Consider the following 26,571-nt stretch of genomic DNA (forward strand, 5'->3'; position numbering starts at 1 on the left):
TCTTGGGAAAAGAAAAATAGCATTCTGTGCATAAGTCTGCCTTAACACCTACTGATTATATGGAAACTGTTTAGGTGTCTGCCTCCCCTTCGAAATTATGGGTTGCTTGAAGGTTGCTGTTGTGTCTTCATCATTTGCACCCTAAGAGCCAACAGAGTTGATGTCTGATGAATCAGATGATGAAAGATGAAGCGTGGAACACAATGCCCAGAAACAGTCCAACTGCTTTTCGGTGCTAGGATCTTTGCCTGTTGTTAGCCCAAGTCTCTAAAGATGCAGTGTCCCCTTGCTCCTCTTCCCAACAGGAAGGGCAAATACCAAACCTACTACCTATCTCTTTGCTTGGATTAATTATCTATTCTTTGTTAATAGATCTTAAGTAGGTCTATTCCCACCTCTGAGAGCTAGAACCAGTTTGGGGTTCATGAAGTGTGCCGCAATGGTGTCCCTAAATAACCTTGGGTGATGAAAGAAATTGGCTTGGGAGAGATGCCTCCCTGTTTGTCTTCTCAGTCTTGGGAGTGGGCCCCAATAGGGTTTTGCCCCAACTCTGGCCTCTCTCTGCTCAGGGCTATGAGGTGCTCAGAGTGGTGCATTCTGAGTGCGTGAAAAAAGGAAAGTGAATATGAGTCAGAGGAATAATTCCTAGGGCCAGCCACACCCTAGAATTGTTTCATCAAAATGGAGAGGTCAAACACTGGGTAACAAGCCCTTTGCCAAAGTCTCCACACTGTTCCAATTTGTCTTTGACTTGAGGACTCAGCAAACACTGACAGCGGGCTGACAAACTGAGAATGGCTTGATTCACAGAGCACTCCTCTGTCCCAGGAAGAAACAAAGCACTGTAAATCACTAGGAGATGATCGAGGTTCTAAAGTGCCTATATGAGCTGGCCTTACTCCTCACACTGCCTGGAATCAGTTTCCAATAGGTAGCATGCCCTCCTAAGAGGCAGAACAGAGAGAAACAGCTTCTGTACATACACCATTAAATGACTCAGATGAACAGCCACATCAGTCACTGTCTTCTTCCAGGAAGAAGTCTTGACATCACTGGGGGGAGTTTCATAGTAGCTCCTGCTGTCTGTCACCCAGTTTTAGGGGGCTTCTGTCAGTACTAGGGGTTATGATGTTTAGTGGTATGAAGGAGGAGAGTCTAACTTTTACAGCCTTGCCCTGACAGCACAAGCACCTCAGTTACTACAATGTTTTTCCAGACAGTCTGCCCAGTAAATGCAACCATAGCCCACTTCCCTAGGATATTTGAGTGTCACATGTCTTCTTTACAGTGGTTACTCAAAACATCTATAGAAGAGGATCTGTCTATCTATCTATCTATCTATCTATCTATCTATCTATCTATCTATCTACACACACACACACACACACACACACACACATACACACACACACATACTTTGTTTACATCAATGAGATACTCATCTGGGTTTTATGGATATGAAATCTGGGATTCTTTTATCTTTCTTATAGTCAGTCAGTTATTCCAGTCATATTTTATAGCATTTGTTTTGGCTTAGTTTCTTCCTTCTAGATTATTTAATGACCTCATCAGCCTGAGAATTTAAAATATATACCTTGTGATTATACGTTTAGCTGAAATGTACTTATGTGTTTATTTGCTTACTTAATTTCTTGGGACTTTGGATGTGGGACTGGCACTGGTGACTGTGGGGTAGGTAATAGTGGCCCTACAGTTCCTTGACTCTCTAGGATTCTGGAAGGAAAGTTGTTGTTTGAGAATTAACCTAACTGTATTTCTAGCAGAAGCAGAAAAGATCACATGGAATTCAAACAGTGAGACTCTCAGTAGCATAAGAAAGCATGTCACTACTTGTCTCTGGATTCCAGTTTCCTATAAAATGAAGGTGTTGGCCTAAATGACAAAGGTCTCCTGCTAGCTCCATCTATCTACCCACCCATCCATCCCCAGCAGGTTAGGTGATTGGGCTTATTACACATGTTATTTTCAACTCTCCTGTCTTGTTATTGTAATTCCAGAGTGAGTCCTCGTGTATCTCCCTGGGCTCCTGTTCTCCAATTGCAGAATAGGGACCCTCTCCAATTGGCCTCTTTTCTACCTACAAGGGAGTTGGTTTCAAACTCAGCTTCTCAGACAGAAGAGGTGGTTGGGTTCATCCCTTTGTGAAGAATCTTCAAAGCACAGCCAAAGCTGGGAAGGAAGACCCGTATGAATACAGGTGGACACCTTATTTCTTGTGAGGAAGACCATGAAGAATAGCTCCAACAGAGGAGCCTGGACTACAACCCTGGGCACGCGGCACCACCCACCGATCCACAGGTGACCTTGGTCCTCCTTGCATTTACAGAGTATGACAGCAGGGACATCTGTGGAGATCACCTGCCAACTATAATTTTGGAATATTATATGAGCTGGGATCAATTTTATTAAGCCTGATGCTGTCTTTTGCTTCAAGAATTAATCCAAAGTTTACCTGCTAAATGCAGAAATTCAGAGTCAAATCAGACAAAATAACAAATGTGGTCCCCAAATCAAACAGCATATATTGATAATGGGAAATTCTGGGCAACTTTCAAGAGAATTGAATCAAATACTGAGATTACATCTTGGTCTTAGTTTAGTGACTTTTAGTGTACTTGGGGTGGGGCAAGTGTTGTGGGTTTAGATCCTGACTAGTGCTCTGGGCAGGACAAATCACTATCTGTAGCCAGTCATTTAGGAAAGGTTCCATGCTGGAGAGGATTCCAGGAGGTCAACAGGGCATTTGGGAGCAGAGCATTCGGGAGGAGGCAGGTGGTGCAGGAGGAAGTCAAAGGCAGATGGGAAGAGCTCACATAACGAGGACCAGTGTTTTCCAGAACCGTACAGTACTTGGCCACTTGCATTAAGGCACTGCCAAGTTCACTCTCTTTCTGTCATTATTCATGTTTCTGGAAATTCCACTTCCTAGGATGCATCCAATTACACCCAATCTCTTCACTTTTGCATATAGTATTGTAATTTAAATGAACATGTTAAATTTGCTCTCTCTATCTAAATTTGCACTAAGCTCTGGCAACTATTTCCATTTTAGTGGTTTAGTAAGTTATAACTACTGGATTCTTTCAGCAAGCAAACAATACACACCATGCAGCTGGACAAAGAAGAAAGGTTAGAGAAGGAAGAAAGGTTAACTCTTCCCACTTACTCATTTCACAGATGGAAACACGGATGTTCCCAGAGACTTGGTAAAACTTGCCTGGTGTGTGACTTTGGGAACACAGCCATTCTCTGAGTGTGATGCTTTTTATACGTGGCCTGGAGTTTGCTTCCTGATGATGTGCTCCTTCCTGCCCAGGCAGCCTCAGCTGGGCTCCACTATCCCTGCTCTGGTACCCACTCCGAGCACTTAAGAATGCCTCCTGTCTGGAGCCAGTATGAAGGTAACAGAGAAGGAAAACCTGGATTTCAGCAGATTAAGTGGAGGAGAGGAGAGAGACTGAGGAAGAAAGGAAAGGTTGCAGACAAATGAAAACTGTCTTGTGAAAGTAAAGTGATTGACATGGATCACCTGGATTATGATTATTTAAAAGGTAGTTCACAAATAGAAATCCCAGAAAGGTTTAGAGCAAACTAATGACTTCTGGAGAAGACTATGAATTTGGATCTCTACATTCCAGTACACTTATGCGGGAAAAGAAACTGCTTTTAACTTACAAGTATTCTAACTAGTCACTCAGAGTTTTTTTTAAAAAACGGAAAGTAACATTTCTCTATTAGAGGATTCAATTCTACTATGGCTGCAAAAGGATTGCTTCTGGACTCAGAAGAAAATCAACCTATATAATCAACCTAATCAGCCAGACCCACTCATATATTAGTGGACCTAGCTTCTGTTCTAGGCCAGGAACTGAGAGCTCCTGACACTTTGTAACAATGTAATAGGGGATAAAATGTCAGAAATTTCAGTGAAAATGGAGGTTAAGTTGTGCATTTTAAAAGCAATTTTTAGGTATAAGGTAGTAAGTAGCTAGTATTTATGTGCCAGCAGTTCAGAAAGCAAAACTGAGAATTCAAATGCCCAGTGGCCAATTATTTGTTGCTTTGTACATTTGGGGACTGTAAGCAGATGGACACCAACAAGCACACATCCCTGGGTTTATTTCTCAAAACATATCACACATTCCTAAGTTTCCTTACAGATCTTTTTAAAGATTACTCTCAGAATGTGCCCAAAGAGTCCCTGAACAAATGCTATTCATTCGGGTAAATATAACAAAAATCATTAAAAGATACCAGCATTTTAAATAGCGATTATAATCCAGTGGTTGACTTCTGTATTGCCCTATTCAGTGTCTATATATTTTGTAAAGCCTTACATTGACTTGTGTACAGATGTACCATTTGCATTTAGCTAACTGTGACATCTGTGGTCATTTTCTATAAAGAAGTTAATCTTTAAGCTGTTGGTAATGAATGTGGCTTGGTTTCTATTGGAAAGTCTGATTCAGCTTACATCATTTTAACTTATAGCACCTTTGCCAGGAATGAAATCTAAGAGCGCAAGACTGCACTGTTTTTTCCCAGGTCTGCAGAGGTCTGTTGCTTTTAATAGGTTATGTGTAGGACAGAAGGATGTGACTCATCTATGCACTTAAGAGTCACAAAACAGTAATGCAAACAGCTCAGCGTCAGTCATAACATTCATTGTATGTACCACACCGAATGTGCATTACCATTTAGTTTTTGTTATTTTACAGGAAAGTGGGCATTGGTACCCAGTGAACAAACAAAATATTCACTAAGTTTATTGTCATAAGTGTCATTAACATAACTGTTTTCAGTGAGCATAGAACAAGTGTGCGGAGCTGTTTGTTGTCAACTGAACATCCTTGACACCCCTTCTAATGTCTCCCCACTTCATGGAAGAGAAACCAGGACTGTAGTTGTAATTTGCAGAATTCTCTTCTCTGTGAGGTTCCAGGAGGGACTATCCAGGAGGAGGCACTCATATGAGGAAGGAGGAAGGCAAGTCCAGTATTCTCCAGAGGCAGTTGTGGGCACACGCATGGAGAGACGTAAGGTTCAAAGCAGCTTTCAGATGAACTTTTGGAGAAATGCCTTTTGTGCTCTGAGAGGAGATAGATGTCTAGAGCATCTCTAGTCTCGTAAGTTTTGCAGTTTCCAAGGTGAGCTCCTGGAAATCATGTGCTTCAGTGCTCCAAGCAGAGTGTTAACAATTGCCTCCTTGACCTTCACTTCCCTAACGGTTGCAGAAGCTTCACTTTCTTGTCTTAAAATGATTAATATGTAGAAGACACAGAGTGGCTTCTATTTTCCTGATAAAATTGTGGCTGATACAAGAAGTAATTATTAAAAAATTAATAAAAATTTAGAAAAGGCAGAATGCATAAATCAGATTAAAATAAACTGCCAGTGGGCTATAGTTACTATAAAAATAAGATGGTCAAAGGCTGATGAAATGGAAGAATGAAGAAATCAAAGTCAATCAAATAATTAATCAATTGATTACAGAACAATCAATTAAATATATTAAATATTATGTTTATGTAATTATAATTTATCTATTATGTAGATATTATATTTAATTTGTAAATATATATATTATACATATATATCAACTAGGAATCTAGATTCGGTATCATGTGATCAGTAACCAGTATGAAGTGAGCACAGCAAGCAGGAAGTGAGGCCAGGATGGGAGACCACACCCCAGCTAGAAATACAGAAAATTAGAAGTTTGATTCACTTATTTATTCATGCAACAATTATTTTTGAGCACTTACTATACCCCAAGTACGGTGCTAAGTGGTGGAGGATGCAACATGAACAAGATAAACGTGTAACTGTTCTTAAGTGCTTATGGTCTACTTGGGAATATGGACAAGTGAATAGCTAACTGTCATTGAGTGTGATGTGTGTCATGATGAGAGAAGTAGATCGTGTTCTTGGAACACCCAGAGGCAGGAAGTAGGGTGTGGGGTGGGGAGGAAAAAAGACTTCCTGAGAAAGTGGCTTCTAAGCTGAGACTTGAAGGATGAAAGGAGGTTAATGGTCAAAGTGCGTGGTGTAGAGGAGATGGAGCTTGAAGAGGGAGATTAGAGAGTGTTTTGGTAGGCACCCCATTGTCAGGTGGTAGTGGTGGTAAACTCCAAAAGCAATGGGGAGATATCGCAGGGTTTTAAGTAGCAGAATGATATGATCCAGTTTATGATTTCAAATGATGCCTCCGGCTGAAGGATCAATAATGGATTTCAAGAGAGCAACATGGATGTGGGGAGAACAAATAGACCCTGCTGTAACAGTCCACATATGAGATATCCATAACTTGGACATGGCAGTGGGGATGGAGAGAAGTTAGCAGATACAAGAAATGTTTAGTGGATGACTGGTGGAGAGGTTAGAGAATGGGAGAAGTCAAGGGTGACTCATTTCACACATACGGAAACTGAAGCTTAGAGGGATTGCATAGCTCACCCAAGGCCACGTAGCCCAGAACAGTGGTGTTGGGATTCAAACCTCAATTCGGTTGACTCTGGAGCCTTCACCTTTACCTCTAAGCTCTGTGGTGTATGAACCAGAACAGGCCACGAAGGCTCAAGTTTTAAAAAATTGTTAGAATGAGGTTCTTGTATCACACAGATTGACTGTTTTGTATTAATGTGACACAGTGGTTCTGCTGAGCTCTCTTCATCTCTTGTCATTACCTGTACTGTATTTTTTCTACCTGACTTATTTTCATAATTTTTCCCTCTGTGTGTGTGTAAATGTTGTTGTAACTAAAGGAAAAGGGAGTGGAGAAAGAAGATGATTTCTCCTTCTCACTGAAATTTTGGTTTCAATCTTAAGTAAAACCAGAAGGCATTTCTCCTTTACTTTTTACAGTATGTGTGTGTGTGTGTGTGTGTGTGTGTGTGTGTGTGTATATATATATCTGTGTGTGTGTGTATATATATATATCTGTGTGTGTATGTGTGTATATATATACACACATATATATATACACACACACACACAGATACATATATATATATATCTGTAACTGTGTAAGTTCTAGATGGTAAAGGCCACAACCAGCTGTCATGTTTTGTTTGCCAAAATGACTAAGATAATGGGTAAGATAATGGGTAAGGCTGAGAAAGCTGTAAAATAATTATCCCATATTGCTCCCAAACACCCATCTCTTCTGTTGTACTTGAGATCTGTTAAACAAGTCTGTCGTACTTGGAAACAAATACTGATATGCCTGTGATTATAGCTCCCATCTATTTGTGGATGAATGGCAAGCCTCCCACTCCTGAACAAACCCCTGTGCTAAGCTGCAAACACCCAAGGACATCCCCAGCCAAGTAACTTGGGCTCCTTAAACTTTATGTGCTGTGACAATCTCAGCTGAGCTAACGCCCCTCAATACCACCCCTCTGGCTGTAGGATCAAGAATGGATTTCAAAAGAGCAATGTTACTACTACTACTACTATTACTACCACCCCCTGCTTTTTTCCTGAAACCTGTACCAACCAAGTCAACAAAACCAGATGCTTAGAAGTTAGTCTAGATTCCTCTTTCTCTCCTATTCCTCACATCTCATCAGCCACTCAATCATAGCGATCCTACCTCTTAAATACCTCTTTAGTTTTTTCTTTCCTCTTCATTTCCACTGTGGCTGTCTTAGTACTGGCCACTGCTTCCAAATTCCTGACGGATATTAACTTTTGTGATGCAGAAATAAGAAAATAGAATGCCTAGTAATTTGCAAACTCATAAGTTATTCTGTATTTAGTGAAACATATTACTTACGTGGTTTTAAAAAATAAAAATTGGTCATAATCATAAATAATGAAGAATTTTTCTGTAACAGGATTATACTAAAAAATTGAGAGACTTTCTGTAAAGAAAGAAAAAGAGGTAATAATAAATGCTTTGCTACTATTACTATGAACCAAAATATTGTGACACAATTATGTATTTCAATAACATGTAAAAATGGCCTCTAACTAATATACATATTTGATAACAGAAAACATTAGAAGAGAAAATAAACACAAAATCAATGCCAAGTAAAGATTATTGGCACATTGAGTGATAATACAACAAATATTAAATATTTTAAAAATTATCCTTAAAATAAAATTATAAGACACATAGGCATGAATTTCACTGTCAAATTTAGTTTTGGACAATATTAGGACAAATATTCCAAATGTAGAAAAATGTCTTTCATCTTGTGTTACATTAATTGAATTGATTGGTTAAAGATGTGTTCAAAAGCATCTTCAAATTGGGAGTCAGGGAACATGTTCCTTCAAATAAGTTCATTTCCTTTTTTAGCAATGAAAATATTTTATCTGCTTGTTTTGGTTTTCATTTGTCCATTGAAAAATATATTATGTTTGTCAATTCAGATTTTAGATCAGTTTCTGATTTCTTACTAGGACATCATAAAACAACATCAATTTATTCTCTTTGTAGTTTTTTTGTTTTTGTTTTTGTTTTGTTTTGTTTTTTGCGAGGGGTCAACGTACTTGAAAAGAACATCAATGAATAGCAGATATGTAAACACTAGAAAATGCCAACAATTTGGGCCATACTCAAATAACACGACACTCATATCTTCTAACAAAGTTACCATCACCCACATGGATTTGCATGACAAAATTGTCCATTTAGGGATTTATTTTGTTTCCACAACTTGTATTTCTTGACATACTACTTATAGGACTTATATAACATATACTGTATGTATAATCTTATTAATATTTATTTCATTTGCAAGAGTGACTGATTACCAGCAGACAGGGCTACAAACACACACTGACTCCATGGCCACAGCCCTAAGCAAGACTGATTGGGCTGTGACTGCTTCTCTCTCACATGCCTCTGTCTGGTTTTCAGATATGTCAACCTTAATACTTGTCTCTGTGGCTCAGGGTTCCTATTCTTACTTTTGGCGTGATGTCATTAGGTTCCTTTTAGCCAGCAATGTCTCTTTGTTAATTGCTAAGCTCTAATTCTCACAGGAGAATTATAATACTTTCATTTTTCTGATTTCTTGACTGATTTTTCTAAAATCCAGGACTTAGAAAAATATAAATTTCTTGAGAAATGTCAGGGAAGAAATCTCACATGGAGACACTATTATGGACCCTGTAATGTCTTAGTCAAATAATCACTGTATAATACTGGTCTCTGGTCTCTTGCCCTGTCTCCTTTCAGTCTATCCCTCCCACTGCTTATTCTGAAAAATGGACATGAACTTACCAAATTGTGTTATAATTTTAAAATATGCTTGCCTTTTCCACGAGACTGCACATTTCTTAAAAGCAGGAATTGAGTGTTAGCTCTTGATCTCCAATGTCTAGTAATGAATTGATACATTTTAGGTTCTCAATATATGCATGATAAATTGAGATGAATTAAGTTGAATTTATTTGAAATAGAAAGATAGTGAGGACTTTGGTTTTGGAAACCTCGTACGTTGAGACAAATACATCTGTCCCATGACAATTACCTGGGAATTCTAGATAATATACACTAAAAACTTTAAAAACAGAGTTGAGTTCAGAAGAAAAAAACAAGGAAGGCTTTAGGTAGCACAAATAAGCAAAGATCCTGGCAGCTAGAGCCATAAGCACTGAAGTTGAAGTACAGCTTGTGGGTGGGCCAGGGCAGGGCTTGTAGGGAGGGAGTCTGCAGGGATGATGTAGTTTTAGATCAGGAGTAACCATCTAGGAAGATGTGTCATTGTGCTCTTCAGGTCAGTATTAAGAAATGCGAATTGGAAGAACAGACATTTCATGCACAAACAGTGCCCCCCTTCTCACTCTTCCCATAGGTCTTTTGCCTATTCTCCCTCCCAGTGATGCTGTGTTGAGAGCAGAGGTACGTTCAACATTGAATGAGACCACATTCAGGCTGTAGTGATTATGCCCTAATGAGTTCAAGATGTGATTGGAAGAAGCCCTGCTCTATGTTTATACTATTAAATTCTGAATGGTAAGCTTAACATGACCAGAAAACAAATTATCATTCATATCTTGCATACACTGGAAGAGCTTGCATTTGTAGTCATCACGAATGATGCACAATTGCAACTTTTGAGAGTCATTGGAAGCCAGTATTCATGGACAGTATGATACATGATGCAATGCCACGAGTAATGATGCAACCAGTGTTAATTGATAAGTGGTTTTAGGGAACTGCAGAGGCAAGGAGATCTATGTTGTTTCAATAGAAACAGGTTCCAAAGAGTTATGCATATATTATAAATTATTTCAACTCACATGTGCCTATGATTTTGACAATATATTTTTAAACAGAATTGTTTATGTAGACAAAATATGTCTGCCCAGCACCTTGCATACCCTATGGGTAACTCTGCCCCTAGCTTTCTCCCAGTCAGGTCATATTTTAATGTGTTTGTTTTCCCTTAGGCAGAATGGGAGTAAATTCTGAAGGAGTAGGACCCAGGAAGATGGAATAAAAGATTAGATCAGGCAGAATTAATTAATATTGGAGCAGTCACCTGGAATTCTAGATGTAACATATTGACTCAGACAGTTATGATGTGATACTTAACTGAAGCCTGGATTCAACAATGACTTACAGCATGGTTTCTCAAAATTTAACATGCAGAAGAATCACCTGATGATCTTGTTGAAATGCAGATTCTGATTCTGTAGGACTAGGGTGAGCCTGGGGTTATGTATTTCAAAGAAGTTCTAATTCATAGATCATATTCAAATAGCAAAACCCTAAAATCAATAATGTAGAGAAAAGAGTCTAAAGGCTCAAGAGACGGGACTGTTGGAATGAAGTTAACATGAGCAGCTTGCTCAGTCACTGCTTAACCATCCCAGGAAGTCCTAGAGGACATCCCCTTCCTTAAGATATAAAACTGCATTGCTCAGGAGAGCATCAGAATTAATTGAAAGTGTTGTGGCTATCTGCCATAGGTCAGAGATCACGGTGGGCAGATGTTGCAATGAAGTTCAGTTCCCTGATTTCAGTGGGAATAATGGGTGTTGGTATGGTAGAGCCCTGGTGGTGATGCTTAGCCATCAAAAATATGTTTGTACAAAATTATCATTATATGCTGCTGGAATAAATGGTGCCATGGTCTGAATGTTTGTCTCCCCCAAATTTAAATGTTAAAATCCTAGCCCCCAAGGTAATGGTACTAGGAGCAGGGCCTTTGGAAGGTGAATAGGTCATGAGGGAGGAGTCCTCATGAATGGGACTGTGCCCTTATAAAAGACGCCTGAGAGAGGACCTCTCGCCCCTTCTGCCTTGTGAGGACACAGCAAGAAGGAGCTGTTTTTGAAGCCTGGCCCTCACCAGACACTGAATCTGCTGGCACCTTGACCTTGGACTTCCCAACTTCTAAAACTAAGAAAAATAAATTTCTATCGTTTATAAGACACCAAATCTATATTATTTTGTTACAGCAGCTTAAATAGACTAAGACAGGGGTGATCTATATTTTTACTCACATGGATCTAAATGATGGCAAATTGATTAGGGATGCAAAGGAATAGAATGGATAGACAGTCTGCTAAAGTGCTAACTGTAGTGTAAAAGTGGAAGTATTGTAAGTTTAGTGGGCAAAAATAGAAATCAAGACATTGTAATAGGGTTTCATAGTTTCTTACCCAATTATCAGACATAAGTCAGTTCAAAAAGACTTGGGGTCTTCCAATTGAGGAGAAAGTTGAGCCCCTTTGGGAAAGGGCCTTTGAGTGTTACCACATGCGTATGCTGTAAATATTTCTTCATGTCTTTCGCCAAGAAACTAGCATCCATTAACCAGAGTGACTGCACTGACAACAGAGAAATAAGCAGAACATTTGGGTAATTTTGACACTGACTTTGAGCTGATTCTAATCTCTAGAGTTCCACAAATGCCTTGGAGTTCACTGGCAAGAGTGAGGACTTATGAATGTTAGGGGATAGATGGACTCCTGACTCAAACTTGTCTCACTGTGGGTTCAGTAAAATAAGGAACCTAACCTACTGTTATCCCTGCCCCAGACTATACAGTACAACTTAGAAATGCTTAGTAACCAGCATAATCTCCATATTGGTTATCTGATCTGTGGAGTGATAGCTATTAGGTTAAGATGGACCAAAAAGGGTTCCTCAAAACTGACTTTCTATAAGGGAATTTCAGACATATTTCCTCCACTAAGAACTTCTAAAAAGCAGTGGGTGGTTATTCCTATGGCATCACCCTTTAATGAACATGTTTTGCTTTGCTGGTAAAAAAGCTATGTGGGTCTTTGAGGATGACTGTGGATTATTTCAAATTTAATCATGTGGTAACTCCAATTCAAGCTGCTGTTCTGAAGGTGGACTATTTACTGGTGAAAGTCAACAGATCTTCTGGCACCTGGTATGCAGCTATTGACCTAGCAGATATTTTCTATTTTTTTAAATATGAAATGTATCACTTTAATGATTTTCAAATGCACAATCTACATTTACATTGTTGTTTTATAGTTTTTTTTTCTTTTTGTATCTACATCAATAAAGATAATCAGAAGCAAATCAAAAGGTTTGCTTTCAGCTGGAAGGGTCAGCAGTGCACTTTCACAGTCTTTCCTCAGAGTCATGTCAATATCCTGCTCTCTGTCATAATATAATATAATATCACAGGATCTTAAGCATCTTGCTATCCTACAGAACATTATTCTGGTCATTATGCTAATTAGATCTGGTGGACAGGAAGTATCACATACCTTAAATGTATTAATAAGACATGCATGCCAGAAGATGAGAGATAAATGCCATGAAACTTCGGAAGACAGAAAAATCTGTAAAGAAGGCCATGGGCCTAGATTATGTCAGGATATCCTCCTGTAAGTGAGAGACAAGACTCTGTGTCTTGAACTGCCCGCCATGAAGAAAGAAGCATAGTACTTGATGGGCTGCTTTAGATTTTGCAGGCAAATATCTACCACATTAATATATTTACCAGGTAATTTATAAAGCTGTCAGTTTTGAATAAGTCCTGGGGCAAGAAACTATAAAACAGACCCCGACCACTGTGTGAGCTACCCTGACACTTGTGCCTTGTGACCTATCAGTTCCAATGGTAACTAAAATGTTTCTGACAGACAGGGATGCTTTATAGAGCCTCAACTAAGACCCAATGGGAGAATTACAACACAGACCCCTAGGGATTTGGAGTAAGCCTGTCCATCTTTGCCAATAACTATGAAAATCAGTTCTTGGATTGCTAACACACTCTGCAGAAACTGCATGCCCGACCAAAAGACACCCAGTAACTGTGACCTGAAACATCCATCATGAACTGGATATTCTCTGATCCACTAAATAATAAAATTGGATACAGGCAGTATGTTAAATGGATACGGCAGATCCAGAATGCACAAATAAATTCCATGAACAGGTGGCTTGGATTCCCATGGTATCAGTTACTACTCCTTTGCCACCACACCCTCAACCCATAGCTACAACCTTATGGAACATTTTTTTTTTTTTTCTGAGATGGAGTCTCACTGTGTCACCCAGGCTAGAGTGCAGTGGCACGATTTCAGCTCACTGCAACCTCTGTCCCCCGGTTCAAGTGATTTGCTGCCTCAGCCTCCTGAGTAGCTGGGACTTCAGGAGCATGCCACCATGCCTGGCTAATTTTTTTGTATTTTTAGTAGAGATGGGAGTTTTGCCATGTTGGTCAGGCTGGTCTGGAATTCCTGACATCAGGTGATCTGCCTGTCTTGGCCTCTCAGAGTGCTGGGATTACAGGTGTGAGCCACCATGTCTGGCCCCCTATGGAACATTTTAAATGGCCAATTAATAGACAAAGAATAACCAGAGGCCCAGCGTTGAAATGGATGTCCATAGTATATTGGTGCTGGCTGGAAGTGGATGATGGCTCCTGCGTGGCAGTGCAATTCTACCCAGGAATGCCCTTAAGAACTGTGATAAAGGGAAGCCACCCCAGTGGGAGGAACATCTGGAATATATCTGGTTTCCCCTTTGTATGGAAGGAAAGTTGCCTTGAGGTATAAATCTATACAGGCCTACCTTGCGCTATTGTGCTTTGTTTAACTGTGTTTCACAGGTATTGTGTTTTTAACAGACTGAAGATTTGTTACAATGACAGTCTATTAGCACAATTTCTCCAGCAGCATGTTCTCACTTTATATTTCTGCATCACATTTTGATAATTCTTGCAATATTTCAAACTTTTTCATTATTGTTATTCTGTAATGACGATCAATGATCAATGATCTTTGATGTTACCATTGTAATTGTTTTTGGGAGGCACAAACTACACCATGTAAGAATTTAATAAATGTGTGTGTTCTGACTGCCCCACTGACCAGCCGTTAACCCATCTCTCTTCTTCTGCTCAAGTCTCTGTACTCCCTGAGACACAGCAATATTGAAATTGGACTAGTTAATAACCCTACAATGGTTTCTAAATGTTCAAGTGAAAGGAAGAGACACATGTCTTTCTCTTTAAAGCAAAAGCTAGAAATGATTAGGCTTACTGAAGAAGGCATGTTGAAAGCCAAGATAGGCCAAAAGCTAGGTATCTTGTACCAGTTAGCTAAGTTGTGAATGCAAAGGAAAAATTCTTGAAGGAAACTAAAAATGTCACTCTCATGAACACATGAATGATAATAAAGTGAAACAGCCTTATTGCTGATGTGGAGAAAGTTCGAGTGGTCTGGATAGAAGATCAAGCCAACCACTGCATTCCCTTAAGGCAAAGCCTAATCCAGAGCAAGGTTGTAACTCTCTTCAATTCTATGGAAACAGAGAGGTGAGGAAGCTGCAGAAGAAAAGTTGGAAGCTAGCAATGGTTGGTTCATGAGGTTTAAAGAAAGAAGCCATTTCCACCATATAAAAGTTCAAAGTGAAGCAGCAAGTGCTGATGTAGAAGCTGCAGCAAATTATCCAGAAGATCTAGCTAAGTTAATTGATGGTGGCTACACTAAACAACAGATCTTCAATGCAGATGAAGCAAACTGCTATTGGAAGAAGGTGCCATCTAGGACTTTCACAGTTACAGAGGATAAGTCAATGTCTGGCTTCGAAGCTTCAAAGTATAGAGTGACTCTTCAGTTAGGGTTGAATTCAGCTGGTATCTTGAAGTTGAAGACAGTGCTCATTGACCATTCTGAAGATCCTAGGGCCCTTAAGAATTATGTGAAATCAATTCTGTCTGTGCTATATAAATGGAACAACAAAGCCTGGATGACAGTGCATCTGTTTACAGCATGGCTTGATGAATATTTTAAGCTCGCTGTTGAGACCTACTGCTCAGAAAAAAAGATCCCTTTCAAAATATTACTGCTTATTGAAAATGCACCTGGTCATCCAAGAGCTCTGATGGAGATGTACAAGGAGATTCATGTTTTCATGCCTGCTAACATAATACTGATTTTGCAACCTATGAATCAAGGAGTAATTTTGAATTTTAAATATTATTATTTAAGAAATACATTTTGTAAGGCTATAACTGCCATAAATAGTGATTCCTCTGATTGATCTGGGAAAAGTTAAGTGAAAACCTTATGGACAGGATTCACCATTCTAGATGCCATTAAGAACATTTGTGATTCATGAGAGAAGGTAAAAATACCAACATTCACAGGAATTTGGAAGAAGTTGATTTCAAGCCTCATCGATGACTTTGAGGGCTTCAAGAGTTCAGTGGAGGAAATAACTGCAGATGTGGTGGAAATAGTAAGAGAACTAGGATTGGAAGTAGAGGCTGAAGATATGACTGAATTGCTGCAATCTCATGAAACAATTAACAGATGAGCAGTTGCTTCTTATGGATGAGCAAAGAAAGTGGTTTCTTGAGATGGAAACTACTCCTGGTGAAGATGCTGTGAACATTGTTGAAATGACAACAAGAGATTCAGAATATCCCATGAACTTAGTTGATAAAGCAGTGGCAGGATTTGAGAGGATCGACTCCAGTTTTGAAAGAAGTTATATTGTGGGTAAAATGCTATCAAACAGCACTGCATGCTACAGAGAAATCTTTCATGTAAGGAAGAGTTAATCAAAGTGGCAAAGTTCATTGTCCTATTTTAAGAAATTGCCGCAGCCACCCAAAACGTCAGCAGCGACCACTCTGATCAGTCAGCAATTGTCAACACCGAGGCGAGACCCTCCACCAGCAAAAAGGTTGTGACTCTCTGAAGGTTCAGGTGATGATTAGCATTCTTTTAGCAATACACTATTTTAAAATTAAGGTGTATACATTATTTTTTAGACTTAATGCTGTCGCACACTTAATACACAACGGTATCATGTAAACATAATTTTACATGCACTGGGAAACCAAAAAATTCACATGACTCACTTTATTGTGATATTCATTTTGTTGTGGTGGTCTGGAACTAAACCTGCAACAATTCTGGGGTATCCTTGTGTTGATTTAAGGACAGTTATTTATAGGGTGAGCACCAGAGAGCACTCACCATGGAGGAGGTTTTCAATAATCAAATTAAAAGTAAAGGTGATATTTTAAGCTGTATCTTTATGTTTTGTTTTATTTCTCAATTTCATCAGATCCAGGCAGCGAATAGGGTACTATCTGTGGGAGATCTCCTCAGAAAGCCCAGTAGTATGCAATCACCTAGACTTAAATGTATATATAGAGAGACCAAAAATGTACAGCACTATGAGGAGAAATCCATAATCCTATGGGAAAAGATAGAATAGTATAGGCAGTAAGATTGGTGTAAGTGAAAGAATACAAAACTTGGCTCCCAACTATTAGAGAACATACATTCTTTCAAGCATTCTGGAATATTTATAAAAATTTACCATGTACTAACCATAAAGCAAGTTTCAAAAAATACCAAAAAATCCCAGTTCATATGATTAGACCAGATTATACAAGCACAACACACAATTAATTTCATAGGTATGAAATTAATAAAAAATAGACAAAGCATTCTACCTTCCTACATTTGGACAATATAGACACACTTCTATAAAATTCCTAGTTCAACAAAGAAATCATAATGGGTGTTAGAAAACATTTATAATAGTAACAGTGAAAATAGTAGCAATCAAACCTGTGACACACAGCTACAACGAGAGCTAAAGGATTTGAGTCAAATCCACTAAGTGAATATTTATACAATTTGATTATATATGTAGGAAAATATAAAAGTAGATTTCTTTTTTACACCTTACCAAAAAATAAATTCAGGAATAAAGACCCAAATGTAAAAAGTAAAACTCTCAATGTTTTACACAAAAATATATGTAATATTTTATAAACTTGGGATGGGGAAGAAGTCATTAGACAATACATAAAAAGTTTAAGTTATGAAGGAAAAGATTGTTAAATTTGGTTGTATTAAAATGTAAAACTCCTATACAATAGAAAACTCCATAGGCCAAGTTAAAAGACCAGCCACAAACAGAGAGGAGAAATTTGTGGTGTAGAGGGCAGGTAAAAGATTAATATCCAGAATATGTAAAGAATTACAAGTCAGTAAGAAAATACGTAAAGAATTACAAGTCAGTAAAGAATTACAAGTCAGTAATAAAACCCAAAACTTAGGGAATTACTGGCCTGCAGGTTTGAGGTCTCAACTTCTCCACACAACAGTCATTCTTTAGCCTCTGTCACCTTTCCCGCCCCAGTCCTCCGTCTTGCCCTGTCACCCCTATAGCATATAGCAAACAAAGGATATTTCTGAACAATTCACAGAACAGGAAACCCGAGTGGATTATAGAATGATTTTACCTGTGTTAGTAATTAGCTAAAAGATAATTGAAATTGCATAGCTATCAGTTTAGAAAAATAATTAGCCTGATTACATCAAGTGCTGGCAAGAACATGGATAAATCAGGTGTGAGTTCTTGCTGATGGTAGTATATATCAGTGTAATCAATTTGGAGACAGCTTAGCAATGCTTGGTAAAGGTGAAGCTGCACAAACCTTCTGACCCAGTAATTCCCTTCCAGAAATCTCCTTGAGAACCTCTTGCACAAGTGCCCAGAAAGACAGGTACAAGCATGTCTAAGGCAGCTTTGTTAGTAACAGTAAAACATTACAAATAACCCTCACCTATCTTAGGGAAATGTCCACAATTTTACCCATGGCAAGCCTGGAGGTCAAACAGGAGAACCAGCACTGACATGCTGCAGGTGCTTGGAGAGAATTCTCGAGGGCACACCAGGAGGGAGTGTGTTTGAAGAATGAATGGGCTTTTGAATGACGGTAAAAAAGACAAGAAAAAACAAATATGGAAATGTCAGCCAAGGCAGAGGATGAGCAAAGGTGTAAAGCCTGGAGCCAGCCTGGCACCTGAGGAGGCTGGCAGTGCTGCTGAGGCAGAAACGGGAGGGGTCGTGATGCTATAGGGGTGACAGGGCAAGACAGAGGACTGGGGCGGGAAAGGTGACAGAGGCTAAAGAATGACTGTTGTGTGGAGAAGTTGAGACCTCAAACCTGCAGTCCAGTAATTCCCTAAGTTTTGGGTTTTATGATGCCTTTATGCTTTTAAAAATTATTAGGGACCCAAAGGATTTTGTGTTCATATGTGTTATATAGATATTTATTATATTCAAAATTAAAACCAAGAATATTAAGTATTTTGTTATTTATTTAAAGTAATAGTAATAAGGCCATAACATGTCAATATAGATAACATCTTTGTATTGTCCAAGATAAAAAAAAAACATAAGAGACATCTGGTTTACTAGAAGATAGCTGGATTTCAATTTTTTACAATATGTTGTTTTGGTTGAAGTGTATGAAGCAAAGCTTGCCTCATATAGATAGCTGGAAAAGGGAAAAGCCTTTTTAGATCATTATGGATATTCTTTGATACCATACTAAAACTGAATAACTGGTATTTTCTCAAAAGTTGGTTGCAATGTGGAATCTGAAGCAGTATTAACAAACATTTCAAACTCTGTTACATTAAAATCCATTGACCCATCTTGCACCCGAATAGGCTTTTTTATGTGTGCATGATTTTGTAATATCCACCATTGGTTATTTGGAAGATATTGGCTGAGTGATGTAAATCTTCCAAATGTTGATGCATCTCATTATACAAGACCCAGAACAGACTCCACATGTTTCTTAATATCACCACTAATCTCATCAGAAAAGTCACTAAGTGTTGGGAAGCTGTCATGCTCATGGTGACAGATGCATGTTTACCAAAATTCTAATTTTGCTTGAAAGATCACATTTTATCATTGGCAACAAACACTGCTAGTTGTTTTCCTTGAAGTGACAAGCTCACTTTATTGATTTTCGAGATTAAAGCTGCCAAATACCCAAGTCTGAATAATCAGTCTGTCTGTCAGTCATGCTTTCAAGTAAAAATGATGTTAGGTAGAAGAAAAGAAACCTAGTTAACTTGCTACTCAAATGATCACACAAATGCTTTTCTCTGAGACAACCACTGTACTTTGTTATGTAGCAGAACTGATTATGATTACTTTGCATTTTGACCAGCAGAATATTTAAAAGATACTCGTTGAAGGGCTGAGATTTTTAAAAGTTAGTGTTTTTACTGCTTCATAGTGGCATTTCTAAGTGAAACTTGCTTTTTTTTTTTCTTCTGCAAATGCATGAGGTAAAAAGAATACAAACACTAGGTTATAGTATAGTTTTGTTCTATGCCTTAATTTGTGCTGAGGCAGCTACTGATTTGCCCACTATTTCTTTTGCACCATCAGTGCAAATATCAACACAGTGAAAAGGCTAAATAATCTCCTATTCTTATTATTAAAATAGTTTTGACATCATGTACTCTCTGAAAGTGTATTGGGTTCCACATTATACTTTGAGAACTGTTGTTAGATAAATGGAGACTATCAGGGAAGGACATGGTCAAATTTGCAATTTAGGAAGACCATTCTGTTAACAGCCTGGCTGAAGAGTTGGATGGGATGTGGGAAGGAAACTATAGCAGGGTTCCATGAGAGGTGATGTGGGCCCTGAACTAGGACCCAGGCTTTGGGCATAGAGAGCATGGGGATAGGAAAAACGATGAGTCCAGGAAGACTCCCAGCTTCCCTGACTGCACAGAGGATTCACAGAGATGGGGAACTCAGGAGAAGAAGAAGATGGGGGCTCAGCTTTGGTTAGGTTATATTGAGGTGCCGTTCATGCGGATATGTCCACAGGCAGCTGTTTATATGGATCCCGAGATACATGCTGGAGAACTAACATTAAGGAAAGATAAAATCTTGGAGGGTTAGTCTTGAGCCTACAACCTACTTACTACCAATCTTTAATGAATAGGTAGAGGAAGAGGAATCTGCAAAGGAGACTGGGAAGGAATAATAAGAAAGACAGAAGGACAACCACATATTTTGTCATGGGATGTGAGAGTCTTTCCAGAAGGTGAAGCCAAACCATGGCAAATGCTACAGATACTGAAGAACCAAAAGGAGTTCATGAAAACATAAGCACCAAGAAGCCTTCACACCAGTACATCCCCATGCCTGGAACACTGCCTGGTTCAGAGTAGATACATGTAATTCCTGCTGAATGAACACATGAGCCCATTGGAACTTGCCATTGAGGGCACTGGTGACTGTTGTCATAGTGGCTTTGTGGAGTGTAGACACAAGCCTGGCTTTGTCTATGAAAAAAATACATGAAAGGAGAGGTGAGTGTACATTTTTTAGGAACTTAGTTTTCAAGGGAAGGGAAAAGATAAAGAGAGATCTTGCAAGCATAAAAAGATGAAGGATGACTTATATTTAGTTAGACTGTTTTTATTTTTTAAAGAATGAGAGACTTTTAAGCATGTTTTACAAGCACTGGGGAAGAAGCAAGTAGAAAGAGAAAAGTTGACAATTAATGGTAAATTATAATCCTTTTATTCACGGTTCCCTGTCTCCTCAACCTCCTTAGTCCCCAAAGCTACAAATGGCTTGGAGAAAGAGTCTCCCTGACACAACGTGTACTTTGGGCAAATTTTTGCCTGCGCTGACCATCCACAAGGAAAGCACTACTGAGAAATTATGCCCCCTCCTGTCCCCTTCTGTCCTAGCACTGGACTGTCATTTATCTCAGCCTTTCATGACCTGGCAATTTTAAGTGAAACTAGCTTTATTTTCTGGCAAATGCATGAAGACTTCAAGGCATCACACCCCAGGTGTAGCTCCAGAAGTTCCAGAGTCTGCCATGCTGAGTCCGGCCGTATGCACGACTTTGAGCTCTTCAGAAGTGCCACCTCTCTCTCACCTCCCATCTTCCTTGCCTGGAGCAGTCTTCCTCTGCATGTCTAGCTGGCTAACTGCTTCTCACCCTTGAGCTCTCTCCCCTGAGCTTCCTCTATCATAGCACGCATCACACTAGACTGCAAATTCCTGTTCGCAACCTTTCTTCCCCTGCTAATCTAGAAGTTCTGTGAAGAGAGGTACCAAATCTTGCTCTCTGTGCGTCCCCAGTAACCAACACATAGTAAGGTTGGCTAAATGCATGTATTCCAAATCCCCTTTCATCCTAACTCTCTTCATGGACAAAGAAGACCTGGGCAGGGCAACGGGCTCAGAAATGGAATCCAAAACATCGCCTCAGGTTACATCGTTTCTCTGTAGAGTCTAATTTTCTCTGGCTGCTGACTGAGGGTGCACACAGCCTGAAGAATTGGAGGCAGTGAAGACTACATCATAATAATCATCTATTAAACTTCAAAGGGAGAAAAATTAAAAACATGATGGAACTAATTGCCGGCTGCCACAAATTGGTTTCTGGGCATTATAAATGTTTAATAGTTGGCCTAGATACCACTGCCATAGGTCACTGCCATTTACAACTACAGAGAGATGTGAAGATAACCAATACAGCCTGTGGCCTCAGCAGTCACAGCTCCACAGCCGCAAGGGAAGAAATGTACCTCTTTTGAGCGTTTGACATATTTATCTGTCACAAAGTAGCCAAAAATGACTCCTATCTTAACAATTACATAACCTAAAGACATGGCACCCAGGTGAAACAAACCAAACTTCACAGACTACCCTGGCTAGGAGTCGGGATGCCTGGAGGTCAGATCAGGCTCTGAAGTAACCAGCCCTGTGCTCACAGGCCAGTTGCCTATTTTGAGTACTCAGCAAGTCCTGGTAGAATATAGCTCTCTGTGGGGTCCATACCCATGAATTCAACTCACCTGAGATGGAAAATATTCAAAAAATTGCATCTGTACTGAACATATGCAGACTCTTTTTTTCTTGTCATTTTCCCTCAACAATAAGGTATAAAGATTTATATAGCATTACATTGTATTGGATATCATAAGTAACCTAGAGATGATGTAAAGTATATGGAGGAAGTGCATAGGTTATATACAAATACTGTCCCATCTTATATCAGGGACTTGGGCATCTGTGGATTTTGGTATCCCTGGAAGGTGCTAAAATGAATCCTCTAGGGCTACCAAGGGATAACTGTACTTGGGCTCATGAACTCACTTATTCATTTAATCAGTCCAGATTTATTAAATACCTACCACATTCCTGGCACAATACTAGGTACTGGGGCTACCTTGAGATTCCAGTCCACTATAAGGCTCATGCCAAAGAACACGATGTGGCGATGCTGTTGAGGTATGCATGGGTGCCGTCAGGGGAGGTACGGAAGGAGTAACTAAAACTCAGCAGAGAGAAAACATGTGAAGCCTCAAGAGGGAGAGATCTTTTAATTGGGCTTTAAATATTAAATACGAGTTTGTTGGGCATGGAAGCAGGAAATGTCTTTCAAAATAACAGGTATAGGGCATCAAAAATACAAGAAAAAGAAATGTTTAGAGAACAGTGAGTGTTAGGTGGGCTAACAAACACCATGTCCCCTTGCCTATGGCTGCATCCAGTTTCGATTTAACTCAGCACCTCCAGGAAGCCCCTTTCTCACTCTGGCCCCAGGCTTGTTCTTGGGGAAGATTCAGCAACTGGTTGGCATCCTGGACTCGAGGGAGGGAGACAGGAGAACTGGGCTTAGCTTGGTCATTCCCTTAACCTCTCCAAGCCAAAATTTTGTTATCTGCAATTAGGAATGATGGTCCTAAAATATCTGATAGTTCTGTTGGAAGCATCTAATGAGACAGCATAAATATAAAGCACTTGTAATCAAATTCCCCTCCTCTTCCCTTTCCCCACTATTCCAGGGAGCATTGCATGTTTAGACACAGGATTTATTGTTGAATTGACAAGTTTATCTGGTGGGCCACATTCCTGAATATAATGAGGCAAGAGTCACTGAAAGAAACTCTGACTCCTGGTATCCCCTGGGAAGAAGGCCTGTCTTCAGTATGGAAGTAAGAACTTAGAAAGCAGGTCGTGGGTAGGAGAGAGACATCTGGCTCCTTGTCCTCTTTCTCTCCAGCCCGGGCCTTGTGGACTCTAGACAGGCTGGAGGGCAGAGAGCCTCTCTGTGTGGGCCACAGGGTGCAGCAGTCGTCTTAAGAGTTGCTTGCGGCCGGGCGCGGTGGCTCAAGCCTGTAATCCCAGCACTTTGGGAGGCCGAGACGGGCGGATCACGAGGCCAGGAGATCGAGACCATCCTGGCTAACACAGTGAAACCCCGTCTCTACTAAAAAAAAAATACAAAAAACTAGCCGGGCGAGGTGGCGGGAGCCTATAGTCCCAGCTACTCGGGAGGCTGAGGCAGGAGAATGACGTAAACCCGGGAGGCGGAGCTTGCAGTGAGCTGAGATCCGGCCACTGTACTCCAGCCCGGGCGACAGAGTGAGACTCCGTCTCAAAAAAAAAAAAAAAAAAAGAGTTGCTTGCATGTTACTCCTCACTTGAATTACATCTTGTTTAAAAGCTCCAGCCTGGTCTCAGCCGTGCCACTGAGGACAACAGGATATTCAAGTCTAGGCTTTTGGGGTAAGTAAGAAGAGCAGTTCATGCTGGTCAGCAGGGTGTGGTGCCAGCAGTGTGTGTTGGTGGGAATGTCCCCAAGGCAGAGGGGGACCAAGAGCAGACATAGGAGATATGGCCACCCAAGTGAAGATCCTCCCTCCCTGCCAGCACTCCTTTGGTCAACAAACTGCATTCCAGGTCTTACTGAAGGGGCTCTTGAGTGTTGAGAGCTCCACAAAAGGAAGAAGATGCCTGGGCGCTGAGTAAGGAAACTGACATGGAACACCTACCTTCCACCAGGCGGGGCTGCTGGGAACACCGTGGGCATTTTCTCACTACATTTTCACAATGACCTACGAGGTAGGTGCTGTGACTTTCTCCCATGTTTGAGGAAACTTGGCCTTGGAGAGGTCAGCTGGTGCACCCCAGGGGCCAGGCTGTGGGTGACCAGGCCAGGATCCAAAGCCAGGTCTGCGGGACTCGCCTGCTGGTGCCATCTCCACACGCCTGCAGTGTGCCTAGGGTGTCTTGGCCTGCTGTGGCTCTTTGTTTCTCTTTGATAGAAGGGAGGGAATGTTTATTTCACTGGCTGGGATGGTGAGATCATTATCACCCTCAAAAAGCATGTATTAAATCCCTAATTGTTCATAGCACTGAGCACAGGACTGAATCATTTTGTATACAAAAAAAATTAAGAAAAGTACACAGATGGGGTCTCTGCCTTCTGGGAACACAGGATCCCCAGCACGTGAAGGTGAACTCAAGTGCTATGCCTGTAAAGCCAAGGCCGTGGTGCCATTCTCAGGAAGCCTGATGACCTCTGTGACTTTGGGCAGTTCCTCACTCTCTCCAAGCTTTCTCCAGGCTTACCACATGGTGAGATAATATACGGAAAGCACTTAGCAAGTTCCCAACATACTGTACATTCTCAATCATCAATAACTATTATTATGGCCATTGGGTAGGTGGCTTATACCCAAAATGGATTTAGGGATGAGGGAAAGGTTTATGGTTAAACACTTTTTTTGCGGGTGGGGAGATAGAGTCTCATTCTGTTGCCCGGGCTGGAATACAGTAGGGAGAACATGGCTCACCTGCAGCCTCTACCTCCTGGGCTCAAGCAATTCTCCCGCCTCAGCCTCCTAAGTAGCTGGGACCACAGGTGCATGCCACCATCCCTGAGTAGTTTTTAAAATTTTTCTGTAGAGCTGGGGCCTCACCATGTGGCCCAGGCTGGTCTCAAACTCCTGGGCTCAAGTGATCCTCCTGTCTTGGCTTCCCAAAATGTTGGGATTACAGGTGTGAGCAACCATGCCTGGCCAGAAAGAAGACTTTTGATTGCACAGTGGAGGCACCCTTTCACTACTCCACTGCTCTGTGGCTGTGGAAAGGCTACAAGGCCCTTATTTTCCTTACAAGAAAATGTTCTCATTCTTCTGAGATGAGGAGGGCTCGGCCTTTATGGAGCAATCCTTCAGTGTCTGTTGCTTAGTCACTGGCCTTTAGTTCTTTATTCTAGAGAGACGTACAGTTTTCCTAAGGCAAAAGACTTGAAGGAACTGTGAAATGCAGCAGGCTAGAGCCGTTAGTGACCTGCATACAGTAAGAACTCAATAAGTGCTGACTGACTGGGATACCAGGGTTGGGGGTGGTGCCCAGTTTCCCCAGACCTACAAAGGAGCCTCCCGTCCTTTCAATATTTGCCTGAGGGACAAAATGACAGAGCCATGAACCCATCAGGTAAGACATCTGGGGCTGCCAGAGCTGCAGATGCAGACGGAGGGCTCCTAGAGGAGCTTTCACCCTGTGAGGGTCTTGCAGTGTGCACCCTTTGCCACACACAACTGGACAGGGAGTGACCAAGGAGCCCCAGTAACACAAGGGCACATGCTTTGGAAAATCTCTTTTGTTTCTTCCTGGCAGAGGCTGGGTAAGACACAAGCTTCATGCTTAATGGCCTGTCAGGGGGAAAAAAACCCACAGCACTAGAGAGAAAAAGATTAAACTAATAAAAAAAAAAAAACTAAATCCAAACATCACTGCCCTCCTGCCCCTCACCTCAGCCCACACCTGACACTGTGGGTTGTCTTCCAGCCAGTTCCCCTCCCAGGCAAATAATATTTATTCCATGAGGCCCTGACACACCAGTCCTCAGCAAGACAATGCTTGATTGTTTCTTCCTTCCCCCCTGCAGCAAACCATGGGCTGCAGCAGAAGACATGAAAACGGAAAGGAGCCAGGTTGCAGCTCTTCTTATGGGACCAGCTCCGGGTGCTGTCAAAACAAGCCTGAGATAAGGACGAGTGAGGGGTGGCGGGCTCAGAGATTAGCACTGCTACTGCCCAACGTTCTCAGAAAGTTTCATTCTCTTAGCGAAGTTCCTGGCAGCTGTGACCACTTAAACAGCTTTGGCTTCCATTAAACAGGAGAGTCATTAAGTCATGGAGCTTAAAGCAGCTCTAAAGGGCCCCAGTAGTCATTCCTCAGTGAAAAGTGCCAATTCATTGTCTGGTAGATTAAACAAAACCTGGAGGTTCGCAGTCAGAGGTGAGTTTCTGTAGCACTGAGGTGGACGGTTTGACCTTGCTATGACCCTGTGCTTAAAAACGGGTCTTGTGTGAGTCAGAGACGCCTGCACTGGTGATGCAATGAGAAGAGGGAAGGTTCAGACCACAGAAAGGAATTGTATTGTCAGTTTCCCCAGGTCCTCAGCAGCTGTCCTCAAGGGGAGGCCT

At 40.7% G+C, this 26,571-nt stretch overlaps 1 protein-coding gene across 4 annotated transcripts in view; it reads right to left on the minus strand.

The window, feature by feature from the left end:
- Positions 1-4,456: 4,456 nt before the first annotated feature.
- The window catches only part of LOC139361416 (uncharacterized), a 52,943-nt gene continuing 30,828 nt past the window's right edge, over positions 4,457-26,571 (minus strand). The window contains exons 3-4 of one of the 4 annotated variants that reach the window (XR_011618989.1): positions 7,616-7,886; positions 4,457-5,333 (exon numbers count right to left, since the gene is read on the minus strand). The gene's annotated coding sequence lies outside the window, so the exon portion shown is untranslated. Of the gene's footprint in view, positions 5,454-7,230; positions 7,887-26,571 lie in introns of those variants that run through there. The other 3 variants (XR_011618988.1, XR_011618990.1, XR_011618986.1) reach the window with 3 other exon arrangements.

The sequence above is a fragment of the Macaca nemestrina genome, unplaced genomic scaffold, assembly GCF_043159975.1.
Source record: "Macaca nemestrina isolate mMacNem1 unplaced genomic scaffold, mMacNem.hap1 Scaffold_48, whole genome shotgun sequence".
Classification (NCBI taxonomy): Eukaryota; Metazoa; Chordata; class Mammalia; order Primates; family Cercopithecidae; genus Macaca; species Macaca nemestrina.